The sequence below is a fragment of the Conger conger genome, chromosome 11 (assembly GCF_963514075.1).
Source record: "Conger conger chromosome 11, fConCon1.1, whole genome shotgun sequence".
In the NCBI taxonomy this organism is placed as follows: Eukaryota; Metazoa; Chordata; class Actinopteri; order Anguilliformes; family Congridae; genus Conger; species Conger conger.
Window position 1 is genome coordinate 8,931,810 of NC_083770.1, and position 24,907 is coordinate 8,956,716.

Sequence of the window (24,907 nt, forward strand, 5' to 3'; positions counted from 1 at the left end):
CGCTGGCGACTTAACTTACGATAACGGACGCAGATAGTAACCAACAGAGAAAGCTTGGCGACCACCCTGGCGATTTTACGTTGACTTAAGCTAATTTACGCATGAGGGGAACGGAACTGGAAACGCAACCCTGGAGGAGATACGTTTTACAAGGGGAATAATTTGCGATCGGTCTGGGTGACAACAATGTGCAATTCTATAATCCCTCAAGTTTTGTTTTGCTTTGCTGTCAGACGAGGCAAAATGGTTCACGCCAACCTCTAACAAATGCGAGGCAAAAAACAAAACAAGGCATCTGCCCTCCAGTACCAATCCGCGTACCTCTCCCAGCCACATAAAATAACTATATACTTTTCCTGGACTTATGCAACGCTGACGCCATTTCCCAGGCAGCGGCTAATTTGAATAACAATGTGAACTACAGTCGTCATGGTTTGTTCATATGTAACAAATGCTGTGTAGGCTTTCAATTAATGTTTTTCACATCATGTGATTTTGAAATTTTCAATTGAATGTAAGTAGAGTACTGAGCAATTCATATTCTGCCCTTTGGTAGGTTCTTTTCATACATTAAGAATCAATTAAGAAAATTACCCTTACAAAGGCCACAAACAAGGTTTGTAAAACTTAAAATTAAATTACTTTATTTGGTTTTAAAATGCACTTATACAAACTCACTCAGTGCTGATGCAGCCATAGCTTTACACAATATCATAAATAAAAGAATACATACATTTATTTACAAGCTGAAAGAAATATCTTTCAAATGTTGTCACTAGCTTAAAAAAAGTCACAAAGTATTTTGTGAAAGTGCCTGGCAGTTTCATTCAATTGTCCTTATTGCTTCATTGCCTTTCCTTTCCTAATGCTTGCATATTCAGTCTGTGCCTCTATTGAGAAACTGAACAGGACCTGCTCACATATACTGGATCAATAGAACACATTGCAGATGGTGGCTCTTCCTCCATGACTGCCTCACCTATCTTTAAGGGCTGGTGCAGTGGGTAGTGCTGCTGCCTCACAGCAAGGAGGTCCTGGGTTCGAATGTCGGTCAGCCGGGGCCTCTCTGTGGAGTTTGCACGTTCTCCCCGTGTTCGTGTGGGTTTCCTCCAGGTACTCTGGTTTCCTCCCACAGTCCAAAGACATGCAGGTTAGGCTGATTGGAGAGTCTAAATTGCCCGTGGGTAAGAGTGTGGACTGGCGACCTGTCCAGGGTTTATTCCTGCCTTTCGCCCAATGTATGCTCAAGCCCCTCTGTGTCCCTGTTCAGGATAAGTTGGTTAAGATAAAGGATGGATGGAATTACATCTTTAATCGTTTCAGGTAACTGGATAAAATTGATTCCACTTATCAGAGGGTGTGGATACTTACTGTGACACTTTTCCCTCATGTACAGCAGTAGTACTGGTAGCACTCCGAAGACAATGAAAATTGATATGGCTGCAATCCATCCTCCTGTAATATATATTGCAATGTGACGTTCACAGAACCAGTTTCATTTTTTCATATTTCCAGGAAGCTTCTTGGTTTGTTTTTTTTTCCCACCAAATGAATTTTTAAAATGTAGAATATATTTTATACCAATTTAAGGACTAGGAGAAAATGCTTATTCAGGTCATTTAGATGCCTATTACTTGGAATTGCTACTCATTGTTTACTGCAAAAAAACCCATTTTGTTCTTTTTTGGAAATGTCATATATTTAACTTAGATTTCACCTTATAATTGCTGCAGATTACAATCACTTGATGTCCCAACAAATGTCTCATTTCAAAACTATGACAGTGGTGTTATGCAGAAGGTGGAGCACTTCCATCATTTGGCCAATGTTCACACCGCTGCCACGAGTGTCTATTGGGTTCACCTTGTAATCTTCGGGTGGAGCACTTTTCCAGATGTGTAGAAACAGAGGAGGCTTTGCTGACAGGGTTATAGGCGGTGCATGTGAACGTTGTGGAGGGAGGGAGGGGGTGTATAGTTTGGCCCAGGCGCACACAGCTGTCATCACCACAGGGGGGCAGAGTTTCCCAGCTGTAAGTCACATTCGTCCCCTGACTGAAGCAGCTCAGACTGACATTATTCCCCAGGCACTCTGCTGTGATGTTGGGTTTAGAGACGGGCTCTAAAAGGAAAAATGATCACAAATTTCACTTAACAAAGAAAACATTTCAAAATCTGTTATTTGTTAACGCCAAGCATTATGGTGTACCAAATAATTTTTATAGAAGTATTAACAGTTTAGTTAGGCTTAAAATGAGTAATTTGAAAGAAAACACTGAACACTGATATAACACTATGGTGTGCTACAGGTAATGTTTAATCTGCTTTCAGCCAACTTACCAAAAACCTGCACTTGAAAGTATGTGTACAGTTGCATAGATCCGCCAGATATCAAGCCAGTTCTAACTTCATAAGGACCAGAATCTGATAGGTTTAGTTTATGCAGCCAAATTGATTTATTGTTAATGCTAACCCTTCCCCTATATGGCTCTTTAACATCTACTAATGATCGATGATGCCATCTCAATATTGCAAATCTTTTAAGAAAGCGGTGAACAGTGTAGATGTGGTCGGATTCAGGCGAGACAGGAAACGAGATACTGTCTCCCACTTTCACTCTGAAGGTGGCCCCTCTCTCTACCACCGCCTCACACAACCTGCACTGGCACACTGTAAAAGAGAGGGGAATTAGTCACAATGTATTATGGAGATGGAGTTGTCACATTATAACACACAAAAATGTGGTGGAGAGATGGAGGTAATGCACATTACAGGGGTCTTTGGGACCTTAAATGCCCCCCAAAAAAATCAACACAAAATGTACGTTAAGCTAATCCAATTAAGCAAGCCCCTTGCTTATTTCATGAAAGGCATGTCATGCGAGGTTCCGGGAAACAATAGCTAACACTAAAATAAGGAAACAATCTCAGTCTATGAAAAGTGACTGTAAAATACATTTAATATTTTTTTAATATTCTGAATATGAAACATACCACAACTGTATCAGAATTATTAGTTTTCTATAATTATTCATGGAGAAGTGCTTGCAACAAAAGCAACCACTCCTCCATGCCAACATTTGTCTTTATCGTTCAGGGAATTAACTCCAACTGTCAGAATCAATCCACCTCTGAGTGAGCCATTTAAGCACTTAATTCAATCTAGTCTCAATTGAGACTGAACTTGAGTAATGCATAAACATTATTCTACAAGTCTCAAGTTTATTAGAAAGAATAGTACTCAAAACAGAAGATTTAAATGTAGTTTACCTATTAGACAAAGAAGCATCGCTTCAACATGGATTCTTCTTGACATTTTGAAAGGTTGGCATTGAGTGGTCATTCTTTGTATCTGTAGAAACATATTGTAAAGAAGTAACAATTAGCAAACTACCCATAAACTGTAAGTTAAACATATCGTCATACAGTGTCACACCTACAATTGGTCCTTTATACCTCCTTAACATAACATCTCAAATAATGTAAATAGGAAGCTATAGAGTATAAAATGAACGCTCCCTATAGCCTATATATATCACATGCATTACATTACATTAGCCATTGACCAGACGCTCTTATCCAGAACGACATACAATAAAGTGCACTTCAAACCCAGGGACGTTGACGACGTGCGTTGATGACCCGACACGTTGGGTTGACGACCCGAAAGGAAAGTACAGCTCCGAGTCCTAGCATGGTAACATACAGGGGCGTAGGTTTCATTTCAACATTGGTGGTTTGTGGTGTGGTTTGTGCTGTGGTGGGGTGTTGGGGGTGGTGGTAAGCTAAGAACATTCAAAATCGAAATCTTCACATTTCCCTCAGTCTAGCTTCCTCGTTGTTCGCCGCAAATCTCAGACCGTTTGCAAACACAGCGAACAGAAATAAAACTAACGGAAATAAAAAATTGTTTGCAAACGTTCGCCTGTTTGCTGAACTATAACGCACCTCAGATAACTTCAGGCACATGTTACGCAGATACTCTCATTCAGAAACACTGAAGGTAAAACAAGCGTGATTACAGAAGACTGCACACCATGCTTCCGCAACGGTAGACGTATAGCAACTGCGAGTCGGCGAGACCCAGCAATTGGGGACGGAATTTTTTGTTTAGCCAAAGTTAGTTTAAGCTTCATAAGAGCTAATGTTACGGTAGTTCACGTATTGAAACTGTATGGGAAGCTAACGGTGCATTTTTGTACTACCAACTCTCTACGTGCACCTGGCGGTCGAGCCGCACGTTCACGCCTGTTTTCCGTTCTGGTTCCTCAGTGGTGGAATGACTTGCCTACCACTGTCAGAACAGCAGAATCCCTCCCCCTATTTCGACGCAGACTCAGACCCCCCCCCCCACCCCCCCAAAAAAAAAAACTATGTTTAGAACAGCATTTCATGTGTATTTTGCTAGTTTCTGGATGTGATGCTTTGACTTATGGTAGAACCTATGCACTATCGCTTTGGATTAAAAGCGTCTGCCAAATGACTAAAATGTAAAATGTAAATGTAACTCTTACGTTAATTTTGGGATTTTCAATAAATCTAACATCAGTTAGTGTCGGACCATCTTTCGGTGGCGCAGCGACAACAACTATGAGGAAAATAAGTCTTCCACACTGTCACAACAAATTATATTCCAAGCCGCCAGCGTGTTTACTTAAAACACGGAGACGATAACGACATAGAATACAAAACAAAGAAGCACGAAAACCCAACAGTGTAGTATATCCTGCAATCACTGGGTCACATCACGGTCTCTGACAAGCGCTCTAAGAAACTAATGTCTTAATCATACGTGTTCATGGTGAACGTACATGCCAAACTCTTACCTTTAAGGATTCCGTTTCCTCCAACTTTAGAAATTAAAATGACAAAGACAAAATGACAGGAATCCACAATGTATTGTATTTATTTTCTTTCCTGAAGGCAAGTTCCTAACGGCAAGTTCCTAACGGCATGGTCTAACTTACTACTTTCCAATTGGCTAAGCCGCCGAATTTACATTTTATGGCGTCGCATGACAACGACCCTGGCTATGCTCCGTGAACCGAGCAACAATTAGACATCCTGTACAGAAGTTGCGGTATCAACTTCCTTTCTGCCATTTTCCATTGCACTTTTTAACATTTCACAGGTAAGCATCGTCTGATGAAAGAGATCCGAGTAAAACAACGATAGCTATACTTGAGTTTAACTTTCGTATTTATTTGCAAAGAAATGACAGAAGGTGAGAAAGCTTACCGGCTTTCTGATTTGCATCAGACACAGTAAGACTCTTATACACACTTTTCCAGGGGGGGCTTTACCAAAACAAAAAGACATGAAGCTGGCCATGAACATTTATCAGTATTTTTTATTAGGGTCTGATGATTTTTTGTAGGTAAGCTGGGGAAGACCCCTTAACTGCTTGGAAGGCAAGCACCAATGTTTTGAATTTGATGCGAGCCATGACAGGCAGCCAGTGGAGGGAAGTAAGCAGGGGGTGTGACATGTGAGTATTTGGGAAGGTTGAAGACCAGACGAGCTGCTGCATTCTGGATAAGTTGGAAGGGTCTGATGTCGGACGCTGGGAGGCCAGCCAAGAGGGAATTGCAGTAGTCCAGGCGGGACAGAACCATCGCTTGGACCAGGAGCTGGGTCGAGTAGGGGGTGAGAAAGGGGCGGATTCTCCGTATGTTGTATAGGAAGAACCTGCATGACCGGGTCACCGCTGCAATGTTCTCGGAAAGGGACAGTCTGCTGTCCATCACCACGCCAAGGTTCCTTGCACTGGGTGATGGCGTGAGTGTGGTATCCCCGAGGGAAATGGAGAGATCCAGGTGGGGAGAGGTATTAGCAGGGATGAATATCATTTCAGTCTTGCCTGGGTTGAGCTTAAGATAGTGGTTGTCCATCCAGCTCTGGATGTCACTCAGGCAAGCAGAGATACGGGCAGAAACCTGTGTATCAGATGGTGGGAACGAGATGAAGAGTTGGGTATCATCCGCATAGCAGTGGTAGGATAGCCCATGTGCAGTGATCACAGGGCCAAGGGAACGAGTGTAAAGAGAAAAAAGAAGTGGGCCTAGGACTGAGCCCATTCCTCTCCCTCTGTCACTCTCTCCCTGTCCGTCTGTCACTCTCCCTCTGCCTCAGTCCTTCATTCACCATGGCCGAGTCCCCTGCACCTCTTCGCTCTTCTCCTCCTGCACTTCAGTCTGGTCTGAAGGCCCCGTTTCCGACACAGGGAGATTGGGTTCGGGGACATGAATCCGGGTCTCGCACACGGAGAGAGAGGGTTCAAGGACTCCAGGCTGCTGCAGTTCTGTTCTGGAGCCACTCGGGTCTTCCACTGCGGCTGGTTGGAATGCGATTCTCTGTTCAGCCTCTCGTCTCTTATTGCAGTACATCCAGACTGCAAGGCCAATGTTGCCCAAAATACTAAAGAACAACAAGATCGAAAGCACTACTCTTGTAGTCTCCTGCAGAGGGAGGCAGGCCTAAGAGAGAACATGGAGACAGAGGGCAGAGAGAGAACATGGACAGAGGGCTCAATTGGGAGAAATGCAGCAGAGCACACAATAAGAATAAATCGTCATTCAGTCATAAATTCATCTGCCAAATGCCAATAATGTAAATAATAAATACAGCTGCACAGCAGCAACGCCGGGTGCTGAACCCCTGCCATCAGGCCAAACGGTGGCGCTAGAGATCCAGAGTGTCTATGCTGTCATCCATTAACATGCACCTGAATGTGACAATCAGATCAGAGGTCAGAGGTCAGAGGTCACACAGTGCAGGCAGAGTCACTGGAGTCATGGACCTTTGGTTCAGCCACACATTCAATCTGAAGCAATCTGGAGCAGCAGCTCAAGCACCACACCCTGACCCCAGCTGACCCCAGCTGACCCCAGCGAACCTGCCACTTCTGCCCTGCCTGTGCCAAGAACGTACCTTCCCGGATAATCATCTATATTTGTCATCTGCATAATTATTATTTGCAGAATATATAATTTCATAATTAATTATGGAATTTATTAAAATTATTTATTTATATATTACATATTATACTACTGTTACGCCCACTGTTTGCCCAGTGCCAGCCAGAAGCAGATGGGCTCCCGCTCAGAGTTCGGATCCGCTCAGAAGGTTTCAGGTTTCTTTCTGTTAGTCAGGGTTTTTTTTCTTGGCACTGTCGCCCTAGGCATGTCATTTGTCTGTGGCAGCCATTTTGACTCCGGGGAACAAAGTGCAAGATGGTGCCGCTTCCTGTTGGCATGTGGTCTATTAACCCCGCAGGGGCTGCACCATATTTCCTCACCCCCTCCACCACTTCCTCCAGCCTGGCTTGATATCACGCAAACCTCTGATATCAAGACCCATTCCACTGAGAACGCTCAGCTTCCATCGATTGAGAGCCGCCTCAAACAGGTACATTTCACACAGCTCTAGTCAGCTCTAGTCTGCCTATTGCTAAGGAATTATTTGCCATAGCAGCACACAACCAGACACTTCTGCTAATGCACAAGGGAACTGCATTTGCCTGTGAATATTCGACAGTCCCGGAAAGGTTCTCTGGCTGATGCTTCGGCTAGTCGGCCACTGGGGTCAGCCCTAATGTTTGTTGTTATTTTTATTTATTACCCTGTATTTACCCGATGGCTTACAGCACCAGTGGAATAAGAGAGCACCAGTAAGATGCTACCCCCTGGATCAGGAGGAACACAATGAGCTTCTCGATGATACCTGAGATTTGTAGAGAGATGTTGCTGATGATCCTGCTGGTCTCAGAATCAGTCACTGTGTAGACCCCGGCATCCTCCAGTGTTACACGCCTCAGCAGAAAGGTCTTTTCCTGGCCGAGAAGCTCACATCTCTGACCACAGTGCTCCCCATATGCGACTGGGCCTTTGTTAGCATCGACCATCAGCACCTCGTCCAGACCAGGGCCTGTGAATGTTACCCTCACTGGGTCTGTGGTACAGAGCTATATACAAAGCAATATATGGCATCCAAAAAATCGGAAATATATCAAGCAATATTCCTGTAAATAATGAAATATTTCCCTCCTACAAAAATGAAGCTGTAAAGTGTATTTTAACATGGAGCCTGACAGAATCTGGGGCCCATCTCTCTTCTGGACTGCTGTACAAGCACTGGTAGTGCAAGCACTCGATCCGGACCCATAGGTGATGGTGTTGTTATAGAGCTGGAAAACCATCTTTCCATCTCTTTTCCAGAGGATATCCAGCACGCGCTTGCAAAACAAACTATGGTCTAAGGATTTTCAACAGGTTGAATACTTAAAGACCTTTTTGGTGTATGACTGAAAAAAACACCAAAAACATTCATTTAATCTGTAGGGGAAAAAGGTGATATGCAATGACTAAAAATAATTTGTTTATTTTCCGACTAAGCAGCTGGAATAAATGCCGCTCCAGTCCCAAACCCCGTCCGGGTTTGAAGAGTGAGCAAGCAAGAGCACAGCACACTTACCATATAACAGCGCCGTGTTTGAAGCCTAAAAGCTGCCATTCTGCTGAGGAGACCACACCTCCCTCAGACAGAGGTAATAGCCCAGGCTTCAACCAGTGCTACCCACTACTCAGGATGGGTCATTTCTCTATTTGAATATTCTTTGGCTCAAAAGCCAGCACACCATGTGGCTCATCAGGACCAATGAACTACAGTATAACTTCTGCTCAGCATACAAACAGCTAGTGGTTTGGTATTAAAATTATGAGTAAGTAGAATTTTAGTGATTGAAATTATGTATAATTTGTTTGGCTGGCATAAGGCATTCGGCCATAGGCATTTTTTCACCTGTGTGAACAACATATTCTCTTTCTTCATTGTGTTCTGAAAGGTTGATGGTTGCCTTGACAGTCCTTGGCACGGGTCTGGTCCTCATTTTGAGAAACGGCAATAACAGACTCCAAAGGCAATGAAAAGCCTAGAATCAACTAAATATTACATTACATTATTGGCATTTGGAAGATGCTCTATCCAGAGTGATATACAGTTGATTAGACTAAGCAGGAGACAATGTGGCTAGACTGGGGATCGAACCACCAACCTTGCGGGTCCCAGTCATGTACCTTAACCACTACACTACAGGCCACCTTAAATACTGAAAGCTTTCTTATACCTACACTAAGGAAGCGATTGAATACACCTGACTAATCAGAGACAGCTGAGAACTGTCCAATTAGGGGGTTATCAATTAGTTCAACCTGTTTAATAGTAGGTACTGATTTTGTATTCAGTAAAAAACTGAGAATAGTGAAAACATTTTAAAATCACCCTAGGTCGAGAATTACAGCACCACCAGCACCAAATTTGGTGGTTTGGAGTCACTATTTGCCAGTGTGCCAGCATGCATGTGAATCAACCAGGTGAAAGTCAGAGCAGGTGAAAAGTGTCAGAAAAGTGGCATATGAATGTACAAATTCAAGATGGCAGCGAACAAAACAGATATCCATATTCATAGAAAGGGGACAAGTAAGGTTAGCCATTTTCACACATCTACATGAAGTGATTCTTAGAGATATTTACATTTCTAAAAAATGTTGAGCTCTATAAAAACGGTGATATGCACTTACTAAAAATGACGAGTTTCACATCATTAAGAGTGTTCCTGTGTAATGGCCCCTTGTACTGGCATTCATAATACCCTTTGTCGTTGTACACCGCAGGACTGAGGACCAGGCTGTATTTTCCTGGCTGCTCCTCATAGACGGACTCCACCCGTCCCTGGAAGCCGGGTCCTGGGGAAATGCGTCCAGTGTGGAGTTTGGCCACAAGCAGCCAGTCAGAATGCATATGCTGTTTAAAATGCCATTCCACATCCCTACGGGGCGCTCCACTGCAGGGGAGGTTGACGGAGTGGCCAACACTTACGGATTCAGACGCAGATGGAGACGCAGACAGCAGGGCTAAGAGAGGGGAAATGAGAGCGAGAGGGAAACTGAATCAGTCAGAATCACAACAGAGAAAACTCACAGGGGTTCAAATGCTTACTTAAGACGAGCGACACCATACCTGAACAGTGGAGAGTCTGCAGTAAAAGCATTATTAGTCTAATTTTAATAATTCCTGAAAGTAGTGGGAGATTTTATTTTTATTTCTCCATTTTAAACCATTTTAAAAGTCATTGTCACTGGCTTTCACATTGCTAAATGTTTATAAATAAATCTCTTTTTATGAGATTTATCCTTGATCGAGTGCCTATAACTTTTAGTTTTAAAATGCCACTCACCCACTTTACCTTAAACAACTCATCTGACCTTTTTAAAACCGCACGACTTAATTTATGCAAAATGCAGCATGTGGCCTACTCACCCAACAGAAGTCCCACGAGAACGTGCAAATCCCATGTCCGGGAATCACTATTGAAACACCTGCAATGTAATCCATCCATTATCTGAACCTGCTTATCCTGAACAGGGTCACAGGGGGGCTGGAGCCTATCCCAGCATACATTGGGTGAAAGGCAGGAATACACCCTGGACAGGTCACCAGTCCATCGCAGGGCGCACGCACACACACACACACACACACACACACACACACACAATTTAGACTGTCCAACCAGCCTAACCTGCATGTCTTTGGGAGGAAACCGGAGTACCCAGAGGAAACCCACATGCAAACTCCACACAGAGAGGCCCCGGCCGACAGGGATTTGAACCCAGGACCTCCTTGCTGTGAGGCGGCAGTGCTACCCACTGCACCATCCGTGCTGCCCCCTGCAATGTAATTTTGGAAGAAAATAAAACTGTTAGCTCAGGTAAAATGAATGTGGCCGATAATGAAAATCAGTGTTCCAAACGCCAAGTTAGCTCACTCTGTTCCAAACAGTGAAACTTTCATGACGAATAAATATGAAATTACTTCCACATCATATTTGGCTTGTGTGTGTGTGTGTGTGTGTGTGTGCATAAAGTCACTAAAAGGCAAACTAAAGTCACGCGATATATTGGTATTAGGGAGGGCAAAGTGGAGCTTTAGAATGTAGACCGCTGTGTGTGCACGTGAATTCGCCAATACATTTCTCACAGAAAACGTAATTTGTCCACTTTTTTACTTCACAGTAGAGGTGATCAAACTTAGAATAACTAAGTGCTAGCCTTTACTGGTCCCTGTACGATGTTAGCATGATGTAGCTAGCATACGCGAATAGCACAAAGCCATAAAATTTGCTTTTTAACGGCACTTGTCATTCGAACGATATAAATAAAAGCATTCGATTAAGTTAAACGGCATCGAAAATTTCTGTCGCACCGTCCATAAATGGCAGAAGTCCCACCATAGGATTGTTTTAAACCTTTAAAAGTTATACATTTTCTGAATCGTCATTAATTTATCTTGGCGCTATCAGTGATTCGGCGTGATCGGACAGTTCAGTAACTATGTAAATTACGTCAGAAGGATACAGCACTGTTATTTGCTACCTAAACTTTGACGCACGCTCGTGAGCGTTAACATGATTGAAGTCTGACATGTCTATTGTCAGTTGACTCGTTTCATGCTTAGAAAGGCTCAACAACGCCCAGAATCGACAGAAAAACTCGTCTGTAGCTGGTTTTTGAAGGTTATGTTTTAGATGAGTTCACTCGTCCGTGACTGGAAAAAACACATTCGGTAAAAACGTACTGGTCTCCGCCGGGGAAGGGGTTAAAAGGTAATTATTTTGTTTTCATGCTTTGACCATACATATATTGATCATTTCCTCCCAGAAGTATTTGAGGCTGGCTAGTTCTCCAAGATGTTTGGAACAGCCTACCTGCCGAGTTCCTTCAAAAACTGTGTGCAAGTATACCTTGAAGAGTTGATGCTGTTTGGAAGGCAAAGGGTGGTCACACAAAATATAGATTTTGTTTAGACTTTTCTTCTGTTCATTCAATTCTTCTGCATTTTTTTAATTTATGAAAAGAAACTATAAACATTTCTATTTTTGAAAGCATTCTTATTTTACAGCATTTTTTAACACCTGCCTAAAACCTTTGCACAGTACTGTATGTTTTCCATTATTTTCTCTTTGATGTGCTTTTTAGACTTCAGTTATCTAAAAATGACCCCTCTCCCCAGATACTGTATGATCAGCAAGGACTACAATATGCAGATCATCCATCCATCCATCCATCCATCCATTATCTTAACCCGCTTATCCTGAACAGGGTCGCAGGGGGGCTGGAGCCTATCCCAGCATACATTGGGCGAAAGGCAGGAATACACCCTGGACAGGTCGCCAGTCCATCGCAGGGCACACACACCATTCACTCACACACTCATACCTATGGGTAATTTAGACTCTCCAATCAGCCTAACGTGCATGTCTTTGGACTGTGGGAGGAAACCGGAGTACCCGGAGGAAACCCACGCAAACACGGGGAGAACATGCAAACTCCACACAGAGAGGCCCCGGCCAACGGGGATTCGAACCCAGGACCTCCTTGCTGTGAGGCGGCAGTGCTACCCACTGCACCATCCGTGCCGCCAATATGCAGATCATGTCTGGTGAATTTCCATATGCAGTGTGTAAAACACTGGAAAGCCTGGCAGCAACTAACTGGAGTCATTGTGATGCTGAAAAGTGTGCCCACATGGTGGAAATTCATGGCAAATTCACGAGTAACAGTTAAACCTCTCGACTTGCCTCTTTCTCTGGATATGATATTCGGCGTCCGTGTAGTCGGCGTCCGTGTAAATCATCAATAAAATGTTGGTTGGGTTTTTAAAAACAAGTATAAACTAGTTCCTCTGGATATGTGCACTGGGAATATAGCTCTCATTTATGATGGCAATAAATATCACATCGTAAGTTACATTACTTTTTCTTTGTAAACGACTGTATATGGATGCTGTGTGAGTGCTCTAATTTTGAGGGTGCCTTATGGAGTGGTTCCTTTGTGTAACTAATGGAACTTTCTGTGTGCATCTGCAGTCTAAAATTCTTGTTTCAAGTTATGTAACTCAAATTCAAGCAATGTAATAGCCTACCTGATGACTCTGTTCTGTGTGTTCCAACACAATATTGTTGACGGATAACTGGATAATAATTATCAAAGCATTTCTGCTCTGTATATTTTGACAGAGCCTTAAATTCTTGTGTTGGAATTACTTAGACCATCCATCATTTAGGCATAGGGGTTTTACTAAAATGTAGGCAAAACCACTCGCATGTCCTGAGATTAGCTTGTCAATTAATTGCATTGCAGAGGTTGTGCAAAGCTTACAGTCACTTAGACTTTCATATCAATTAACATCGAAACACGGATTGCAATGTAATTATTCATTACCCTGTATACACTCTATAGTTATGTTTGGGCGAAGAAATGGGGGAATGGCAGATGACACTACTGACTACTAACAGTTTCACTATACTTCTGTTTTAGGAAAACTCTGTCAAGCACTGCAAGATGAATGAATTTCAACGACTGTTAAAGATGAGCAGTTAGCCACACGATCCAAATGCTAGTCTGTGTCCTTCCGCTGCCATTATTATGGATGTATTTTTGGATTACAAAAGCAATAAAGGCAACTTTCCGTGTTGTGTTTTACCAACGTTTACCCCATGGTTCCCATCTGGCGGTGATAAATTGCTGTCAATTAAACCACAGGTCCAGATTTCAAGGTAAAATAGGTAAGATTTTTGCGGTAAAACATTGTTACAAGACAATTGTCAATTCCTTCCTATCATTGAAACAGGCTCACTCACATGTTGACGCACTAATATTCTACCAAAACATTATCGTACAGCTGTACAATAATTCAAGCTCATTGGTTGAAAATTGCTTCCAATTGCCTCAGCCAATGACGTTTCAACATCAGTGCGTTCACAAAGAACGGGGAGGGATAAACAGTGTTATGGTTTGAGGGTGTTTTTTGCTGCAATTCCTCTCTTGACCGTTAGGAGTCCGAAATTACCTATTGTACCTTTAATAATTGCTGCCTGCTAGAATTGTGCCCATCTCAAATAAAAATAAAAACAGTGGCAGAAAGGGGGAGAAATGATAGTACCTTGCAAAGCTCTGAAAAAGTAGCACTTAATATATAAACTATGATCCTTTCATATAATATTTTGAGCATTCTTTCATTAGAACATTGAAGAAAACCCATAATGTATTCCATTTTATAGCTACAAATCTTTGGCAGTTCAATGTAAAGTGTCAACTGGTAGATGTGGATTTTTGTTTTCTCCTTGATTCAGACCCAAGAAACCAGGTGACCCGAGTTAAGTTTAATCCGCTGCTTTTGTTGTGCTGTGAAAACAACAACAAAAGCCAGGACCAGGAGTGAGATCCATTGTCTCAAAGACATGCTTTTGGTAACATTTCAACTTTCATCCATGCTCACTTTCCGTCCTGGCTCTCCGCCTGTTAGATCACCAAATTGTTTTTATAAATGTCACAATTCGAGCAAATTGAACAACCCCTTCATTGCCGTCCCACCCTTCTACCTCCCACCACCTATGATTATGTTTGAAGTAAAACACATCTTTGTGAGGTTTATGCATGCTTGTGTTCATTCCAAAAACAATTGCAATCCCAGAATGATTATTTATTAACCTCAGTCTTACATTTGAACAAAATACATGCATTTGTAATTGTTTGCAATATAGCACAATAAGAACAAGATGAACATGCGAATACAATCATTTCAAACAAAAATAATAATAAAGAAAAATAACATTAACATACAGCAGGCAGAAACAGTGCACAGAGAAAGAAAATTAAAGTAATCCACTTCTCTGCATCCTTCTCCACCTTCTTGTCGAACTCGTCTTTTTCACTAAAACAAACAGGGATTAAATAAGAGGTGTCAAATGGATCATGGTAACATCAGGGTTGAACCCAACTAACAAATCATCAAAATCTATCCTTGCCTCTTCTGGAGCGGTGTGCCTGCGAAGAACTCCTCCCCCGTCTTCTGCAGGGTCATCTTCCCAAGAGCAGAAAGTGCACCGGTGACAGCCATCATTGTGTGCGATACCGGTCTCACCTCTGGGAACAACACCTCTAGAATGAACAGTGATCCTGGATAAAAGGTAGTGCAGATGTACTGTTCAGGACAGTCTCGAGGTAGTAGAACCGGTCCTGCTGGACATCATTGTCTAGGTACACTGGGACTCATTGAGGTGACTTTGTCTGGAAACCCTTCAGCCACTCGGAGGGCTCCTTTCCAGTGATCACAGCCTGCGTATGCAGTGTTACGGCGGGGAGGACAGAGGAACCAGAAGCAGACACAGGGGTGTGGAAAATGGCAAGTTTACTCACAGGTGATGGGGCAGACAGAGCGTATTCACAAAACAAGCCAAGGTCAAAATCCAGGGGGTCAGTCCAAACAGGCAGAGGTACAGAATTCCACAAAACACAAAGAATAGTCCAGGGAAGCAGGCAGGGGTCAAAACAGGAAAACCAGATAAGCAGATGGGCAAGGGCAAGGGCAAGGGCAAGGGCAAGGGGGCTAGAACTTGGGGAAGGAATCAAGGGCTCGGGAACAGAAACAGGACAAGACGAACTAGCCGCGTGCAACTGAAAAGGACAGGTATAAATACACAGGGGAATGAGACAAACTAGGCGGTGAGACACATGAAAGGGTAATGGGACAATAACGAGGGGGAAAACAAAAACGCGGACTGGATTCACAAAGACACACATGTAAAACAAACGGCTCTGGACTAGAGAGTAGACAATGCATAGATTGAAGACGTAGTGATAGTTAAGAGACAGGTGCGGACACTTCGCTGAAACAAACGAGTAATAAGGGATAGCATAGGAAGGCGGAGTTATAGAACAGCGCACAAATGCTAAGAGATGCGTTAGTGAGTTGACGTGAATATTTCTAAACTACCCAATAAAAGTGATTGTTAGTTAGTTAGACAGACAGTAAGTGTATTAATCGGATTAGTACTGTACAAAACCTAGATTAGTAGTGGTTAGTAAGAATAGTGCTTTACAACATTTAACTATCAAGAAAAAGCAGGAAGTAAGAATCGCGAGTTTAGAAAAAATGTTGAACCCCGAAAACTACCGTAACCACCCGAATAGTGGGGCACGCAGACAGGGGAGTGACTCGACTGGAAAACATTCAGACGCAGACATAACAGCGGAGGACGAGTGCAAAGACTAATGAAAATAAACAGAACCAGACATGAAATATAAAAAATAATAAATTACAAGAATAAATAATACTAAACAATGATACACTAACACACAGAACACAGGAACATAACATGCAGAGAAAAAGCAACACAGTCCATACCTCACAGAACACATTTTATCCACCTTTTTTCCTCACATACGTACCAGTAGTCGTTTCTCTGTCCTGCGCTCCTTGACAATGAAGTCAACCAGCGCCGGTACACTGGCTGAAGAATGCCCTGTAACAGACAACTGGCCCTGTCATCCACGCTGGCGACTTGACGCTAATTTACGATAACGGACGCAGATAGTAACCAACAGAAAGCTTGGCGACCACCCTGGCGATTTTACGTTGACTTACGCTAACTTACGCATGAGGGGAACGGAACTGGAAACGCGACCCTGGAGGACATAAGTTTTACAAGGGGAATAATTTGCGATCTCGGTCTGGGTGACAACGATGCGACTTAAAAATGTGCAATTCAATAATCCCTCAAGTTTTGTTTAGCTTTGCTGTCAGACTAGGCAAAAAGATTCACGCCAACCTCTAACAAATGCGAGGCAAAAAACTAAACTAGGTATTTGCCCTCCAGTACCAATCCGCGTACCTCTCCCAGCCGTCATTTACATCAAATAACTATATACTTTTCCTGGACTTATGCAACGCTGATGCAATTTCCCAGGCAGCGGCTAATTTGAATAACAATGCATACTACAGTCGTCATGGTTTGTTTATATGTAACAAATGCTGTGTAGCTTTTAATGAATGTTTTTCACATCATGTGATTTTGAAATTTTCAATTGAATGTAAGTAGAGTACTGAGCAATTAATATCCTGCCCTTTGGTAGGTTCTTTTCATACATTAAGAATCAATTAAGAAAACGACAAGGTTGGTAAAAATTAAATTACTTTATTTGGTTTTAAAACGCACTTGTACAAACTCACTCAGTGCTGATGCAGCCATAGCTTTACACAATATCATAGTTTCACAAAATAGTTTTGTTAGGGTGCACCGAGGGTGGAAAACACGAAGGACGAGGGACTGCGGTGACGAGGTGATGAAGGTGTATTTTATTTTCAGGCGCAATGGTAGCGGTGCAGAAATATTTACAGTGACGAGCAAAATAATAATAATAAACTCAGAAAAAAAAACCATTACAACAAACAAAAGAAAATGGTAATGAAAATGGCATGTATTTTGCTATGCCTCAAAAGTAGGCCCATTACACAGCCCACCAACTCTATGTCTCAAACAAAAAGAGACTCTCCCCTCAGCTCTCTCCTGGAGCTATGAATGGGCATAGCCCCTCCCACCTGGCACCTTCCTTGCACAAAAAATAAATACAATCAATTCACAAAATACAACAGAAAATGATCAAACATAACACACATGGCCATGACAATAATAACAAAAGCTAAACACACAAAAATAAGGGGGTACTAAACTGAAATTAAAACAATCATTTATGTACCACTCAAATTCCCCCCTTACCTAAATCAAAACAGGTGGTAGTTCCCGCTAACCACCCTCCATAAATATCACCTGGTTCCCGTCACTTCCTGTTTGAGTTGTTACATTACATGACATTACATTACATGGCATTTAGCAGACGCTCTTATCCAGAGCGACGTACAACAAAGTGCAAATTAAACACAAGAACAAGTGCAAAGAGGACCTGAGAGGACAGTATAGTTCTGAGTCCTAGTGTAAACATGCAGAAAATCAGAACTCAATCAACTTTCAAACTAGCATACCCCAATTGCAGCTAGAATACAAAAAATAACAATACCTATACAAGTAACAATATCTATACAATCATACATAAGTGCCATTACAGTGTAAGGCTAATCATGGTGGTGAGTTGGGGAGGGAAAGGTGTAGCCTGAAGAGATGGGTCTTCAGTCTGCGCTTGAAGGAGGTCAGAGACTCTGCCGTTCTGACATCCACCGGGAGGTCATTCCACCACCATGGGACCAGGACAGACAGCAGTCGTGAGCGTGAGGTGCAGGTGTGGCGAGGAGGAGGCGCCAGACGGCACGAAGTGGCAGAACGGAGGGGTCTTGTTGGTGTATAAGTCTTGATAAGGGATTGAATATATACAGGGGCTGATCGTTTAACTGCCTGGTATGCGAGCACCAAAGTTTTAAATTTGATGCTGGAAGGCCAGCCAGCAGAGAATTGCAATAGTCCAGGCGGGACAAGACCATTGCTTGAACAAGGAGCTGAGTGGAGTAGGTGGTGAACGGACCCAGGTAAACCTTTAGTTTTATGCAGGAAAAACATTTTTAAATGCACTCGCTGTGCATTGTTTATTGCAGTTCAGTTTAAAATATAAAGCGTGTTGCAGTGTTTGGGTTGCATGTCTGTAATAGTGTCTTGTCGTGGCGCTAGTCCCTGAGAAGTTTCACCAAATGAGCGTCACAAAAAATATAAATAAAATAATACATACATTTATTTAAAAGTTGAATGAAATAACTTTCAAATGTTGTTACTAGGTTAAAAAAAAGTCAGTCTACTTATTTTGTGAAAGTGCAGTGGGTAGCACTGCCGCCTCACAGCAAGGAGGTCCTGGGTCAGCCGGGGCTTCTCTGTGGAGTTTGCATGTTCTCCCCGTGTTTGCGTGGGTTTCCTCCAGGTACTCCGGTTTCCTCCGAGAGTCCAAAGACATGCAGGTTAGGCTGATTGGAGAGTCCAAATTGCCCGTGGGTATGATTGTGGACTGGCGACCTGTCCAGGGTGTGTTCCTGCCTTCCGCCCAATGTATGCTCCAGCCCCTCTGTGTCCCTGTTCAGGATAAGTTGGTTAAGATAAAGGATGGATGGAAGCATCGCTTCAACATGGATTCTTCTTGACATTTTGAAAGGTTGACATTGAGTGGTCATTCGTTGTATCTGTAGAAACATATTGTAAAGTAGTAACAATTAGCAAACTACCCATAAACTGTACGTTAAACATATTGTCAGACAGTGTCACACCTACAATTGGTCCTTTATACCTCCTTAACATAACATCTCAAATAATTTAAATAGAAGATCTGTAGAAAAATATACCAGCCACATTTTAAATATACAGACTATATAATCTTATTTACATGGGAAGCTATAGAGTATAAAATGAACGCTCCCTATAGCGTATATATCACATGCATTACATTACATTAGTCATTGACCAGACGCTCTTATCCAGAACGACATACAATAAAGTGCACTTCAAACCCAGGGACAATTGCGTTGACGACCCTAAAGGAAAGTACAGTTCCGAGTCCTAGCATGGTCACATAGATACAACTTACCAACTAGCATACCACGGTTGGCAGCTAGAATACCCCGAATACTACAATAACTGCATTTACATTCAACTGCCATTATAAACTATATGATACATACACACAACTAATCATAGTGGTGAGGTAGGGAGTGAAATGTGCAGTCTGAAGAGGTGAGTTTTCGGTCCGGGCTTGAAAGTGGTCAAAGACTGCTGTTCTGACATAGAACAGACAGACTTGTTCCAGAAACATGGGCCTTGATAGAACAAGCTCATATTGCCCCCATCCGTTTCGACAGCAGGCACCATACAGTGCAACTTCTTTTGAGATCTTAGGTTGTGATTACCTTGCAGGAACAAATACTTGTACGTGGACAGTCGTAAGGACTGAATTGCCAACACACCGATTCAAAGCCCTAGTGTTGGCATTTCAGGCTGCTAAGGGGACTGCCCCACCTTACATACTATCCTTGATCACTCCCTACTCCCCAGCTAGACTACTCCGGTCTGTCTGGTCTGCCAGCTCTGGTCGCCTTATTCCCTCTCTACGTGCACCTGGCGGTCAAGCTGCACGTTCACGCCTGTTTTCCGTTCTGGTTCCTCAGTGGTGGAATGACTTGCCTACCACTGTCAGTCAGGACAGCAGAATCCCTCCCCCTATTTCGACAGACTCAAAATACACCTTTTCAAACTCTACCTTAGTCCTCCCTCCTGATTTCACCCGCCTCCCCCCCCCCTTCTGATATCACTATCTTCCTTGTCTAACCCAAAAAAATAAAAAATAAATAAAAGAAAAAAATGTGCCCTTATGATGACGACTATATGTTCAGAACAGCATTCCATGTGTATGCTGATGCTTTGACATGTGGAAGAACCTATGCACTTTCACTTTGGATTAAAAGCGTCTGCCAAATGACAAAACGTCCACGCATTGAAACTGTATGGGAGGCTAACGGTGTTTTTGCATTCTGCATTTTTGTACTACCAGCTCTTACGTTGAAAAGAAGTCTTCCCCACTGTCACAACAAATTATATTCCAAGTCGCCAGCGTGGTTACGTAAAACACGGAGACGCTAACGACATAGAAACATAAAAGCACGAAAACCGAAGTGTAGTATAATGCGCGATACTGGTATATTGGTCACACCACGGTGTTTGACAAGCGCTCTAAGAAACTAGTGTCTTAAACATACGTGTTCATGGTGAACGTACATGCCAAACTCTTACCTTTAAGGATTCTGTTTCCTCCAACTTTAGAAATTAAGTCTCGTAATAAAGTGCACTGCAATATTTAAAACAATCCAGAGAATGCAGGGAGGTCGTTTGTGCGTCGCTTGGGTGGAGCCGGTCTTCTCCTTTACGATCCTCCTTTATGATCGCCGAAAGCGATTCCGCGTTTCCAATTGGCCAAGCCCCAATGAATCAAACACGTCGACAGAATCGTGTCGCGGTTTTTTTTTTCTTTTTCTTTTTCTTTTTTTATTGATAATAAATCAAATTACAAAAAAGCATGTACTTGTTATGACGTGTCATCAAACAATAATTTTTCCTTTTAAAATACATAGCAAGTACAGCAAAGTAAAAGAATACAAAATACAAAATATATACTCAGAACAATAAAATAAAAAATTATATTTAACGCTAGGGGGGGGTGAAGATCCAAAGAAATATTTTTAACACATTACATGCAGCTATATAGTCTACTGGAAATTTCTTGGACCCAGTAATGGTGTTTCCTATGAACTTTTATGATTGAAATGTCATCTATAGGCCTAGTGGATGAAATTCAACTTAGTTGCTAAGAGTTGCATGTTGGGCAATTTGCGTAATTAGCATAATTAGCTCATTATCAGGTAAAATAATAAAGAAAATGAAAAATCGTCACAGACTTCCCAGAGTAAGTTTATTTTAATGGTAATGTACTGTATAGTGCATATACAATATAAGAAAACATTTCTAGTGTCATTGTCACGCCCTTATTAGCATAATCATTAATAACAACACCATATTTAATGAAAAAAGTGAAAATTCAAAAATGGTCAGAAAGTGGCCCAAGTTAGCTCATCTGAAAGGTAAAAACATGTATATTGTAACACACATCCAACCATTTTCATAAATTCGGATATTTAGCTAATAAATCACCAAATTCAGGAAACAGCAATAAGTTAATTTAAAGTTAACTTAGAACAACAACCACAACCTCACACTCAATGGCCTTCACCCTCTTCGTCATCTCTCTTCTCATTCCCTTCAGCCTCCTCATCTTCTTTGTCTTTGTCTTCTTGTATTGTGAATGGGTTGCAGCAGCGGACCTCACCTCCTTCACACTTGCAACAGTCAGTGCAACTGAGACTTGTAGCATGGCAGCTGCAGTTTCTTTGGCTGCAGGCCTTCAATGCGCTGCAGCTGCAGCTGATGACGTCAAGCAAATTAACTGGAGCCACTGCCTGGATGGCAACAGCAGGCATGACAGCCCCTCCGTTAGCAACCTCCCACCCAAATTTAGTGATGTCTCTGGCCTCTGCAGGTGGCTCCCTCTTATCTGCAGCCTTCCACAACATGACCTGGAGATGAGCACGCAGTATGTGCAGCATCATGTTGACATCAGTTGGAGGAAGCTTTTTAAGTTCAGGTGGCTTTGTCCTCCGTCTGTAGATCTGGTAGCGAGCGTTATTCATCGACTTGGCCTTCTTCTGCCCATACAGTGCGAGGAAGAACTCGGTCCCGGTATCTTTTAGGTCACTGTGAGTGGCATCCATGGAACATAATGGTTTTTCTTATTCTGAAGAAGAAGGAAGACGAAATATAGGATTCTGTTGCACCAGTAGCACACAACCCTACTCTTGATTTTTTAGACTACCCACCCCTAACAAGGGGAGACGCGGACAAATGCCCTACCAACAGAGGCCACAGAGGAAGAAGAGGACGAGGAGGGGACAAGAGAAATCCACCTCACAAGTACAACATGAGGAGTCACGGTCAACAGAGACTGTAATCAATCAGGTACACCACTCCAGGACATTCAGACTAAAGTTCTATCTATAGGTCTTTCTTTTTCCCCTACTATTTCTTCTAATTTATTTGATATAAAAATCGATTTGTTTCGCTTCTATAGGAATCTACATTTGAAGACATGGTACAAAGTGAATCCTTCACCTGTGTATACCCCTCAAGAAGGCCGCTCTTCCTCTACCCCTTTTAAATCTAAATCTATTTTTTGTCCTATTGTGCAAAATTCTACCTTGAACACATTCGAGAAAAAGGTTAACTATGAAGTAGATAATTTGTTGTCTAAAAGCAACAATAAATGTAGGCACAATTTGACTAGGGCTGAACGAGATGCTCTGAAAGAGCTCTCAGACAATAAGAACATTGTAATTAAAAGGGCAGATAAAGGAGGAGCAGTTGTGGTATGGGGTCTAGAACAGTAAACTAATGAGGCTAATCACCAGCTACAGGACACTACTTTTTACCTCCCCTTAACAAACAACCCCATGGAGTCTTTAACTCAGGAACTCAAGTTGTTACTGTATAAAGCTAAAGAGGATAATCTTATTTCTGAACCAGAGTTGAAATTCCTTTTGAATTCCAACCCTCGCTTCTTTTTATCTTTTACCCAAGGTCCATAAAAACTTGACTAATCCACCAGGAAGACCGGTGATCTCGGGGAATGAGTCCCTCACAGAGCCCATTTCTAAATATGTTGACTTCTTTATTAAACCTTTGCTCCCTACTCTCCCCGCTTACATTCAGGACACTACTGAGGTTCTTTCTAAAATTAAAGAGAATAACTTTGTTGGTCCCAATGCTTTATTGGTTACTATGGATGTTGAAGCTTTATACACTAACATAGAACACGAACAAGGCTTATCTGCACTTAGATACTTTTTAGTATCTAAGCACTTTTTAGACAAACGTCCTTACCCACATGACCCCCCCACTGGCTTTCTTGCTGACTTGACTGAGTTTACTCTTAATAACAATGTATTTCTGTTTCAGGATAAACTATACAAACAGATGAAGGGCTGCGCCATGGGGGCATGTTTTAGTCCATCCTATGCGGGTTTGTATATGGGTAAATGGGAGGAAGATGTAGTGTTTAATGCTAACAATACCTTCTTAGACAAGATCATTTGGTGGGCCCGCTATATAGATGACATTATTCTGTGGTGGAATGGTACTGAAGAAGAGTTGTTATCTTTCCATGGTTTTCTTAATAATGCCAACACCAACGTGAGGCTCTCGTTGGAATATCATAAAGATAAGATTCATTTTCTAGATATTGAAATCAGTAAAGATGACAATGGTTACCTCCATACTTCTATATTTAGAAAGAATATACATAAGAATACTATATTCCATGCTAACAGTTTTCATTCCACTACTTTGATTAATAATATTCCCTTCGGTCAATTTCAAAGGCTACGCAGGATTTGTGATGATGACAACGATTTCAAATTGAAGGGAAGAGAGATGTACAGCCGGTTTAGGGAACGTGGTTATTCTCCCAAGGTATTAGACACAGCTCTTTCCAAGGCTAACTCCCTTGAACGACACACACTTTTAACTAGGAAGCCTCTGTTGACTACCAAGAAAGATCGGATTTATTTCTCTACCCGTTTTAGCACTGAGGCTTTTGGTATACGTAACATCATCAGAAAGAATTGGGGATTAATCCAGTGTGATGACACATTACGGGAGGTCTTCCTGGACCCCCATATTTTCACATTCAAGAGAGCACCTACCTTGGGAGACAAACTAGTTCATAGCCACTTACCTGCCAAAGAACGTGACACATGGTTGTCTAGAGTACCTAACGGCACTTTTAAATGTGGCCATTGCAATCAGTGTGACACCGTAATAAAATCTAAAGGTTTCACCCATCCTATAACACAAATGTTTTACTCTACGAATCAGTTTATCAACTGTAAGACCACGCATGTAATTTACATTTTGTTATGTTCGCTATGTAATGCTTTTTATGTGGGGCGTACTAAGCGACGATTACAGGATCGGTTAGCAGAGCATAAATATGCTGTTAAAATTAACAACTTTGATTATGCTATTGTGAAACACTTCAATGACGCTCATAAATGCAGATCTGTCTCTTTTTCAGCTTTTGGTATTGAACATGTCCCTTTGAACATTAGAAGAGGTGATAGAGAGAAAATACTAAATCAGAAAGAAAGCCGTTGGATTTATAAACTCAAAGCTATGGAGTTCCCGGGCCTAAATGATTCTATAGATATGGTATCTTTTTTATAGACCCCTTAGATATGGGCCCTTTTTTAGTGTATTCTTTGTCTTCTTACTGACTGTATTTCTCCTCTTACGATATGTTAATACTGTTACATGGCATAACGAGCAGGATAGTATTTGAATTTATATAGTGATTACTAGTTGCTCTCTATTTTTACTATCCTTTATAGCAGTTCTATGTATTGTACAGCAGTTCTATATATTGTTTGTTTACTGACCTCTAGTGTTTTCTGTTTGTCTTGCATTCAGATTTATTCCTGAGC

General features: G+C 42.0%; 1 long non-coding RNA gene across 2 annotated transcripts; it reads right to left on the minus strand.

Annotated features, from left to right (window-relative positions):
- Positions 1-1,183: 1,183 nt before the first annotated feature.
- Positions 1,184-15,174, minus strand: LOC133141283 (uncharacterized). 2 transcript variants are annotated; one of them, XR_009710065.1, is made up of 6 exons: positions 14,978-15,174; positions 3,269-3,350; positions 2,340-2,669; positions 1,864-2,121; positions 1,372-1,455; positions 1,184-1,262 (listed from the first exon to the last, which is right to left on the minus strand). It is a non-coding gene; the product is annotated as an uncharacterized LOC133141283 (long non-coding RNA). The 2 variants fall into 2 exon arrangements; XR_009710066.1 differs by lacking the exon at positions 14,978-15,174 and adding an exon at positions 4,825-4,961.
- Positions 15,175-24,907: the final 9,733 nt, after the last annotated feature.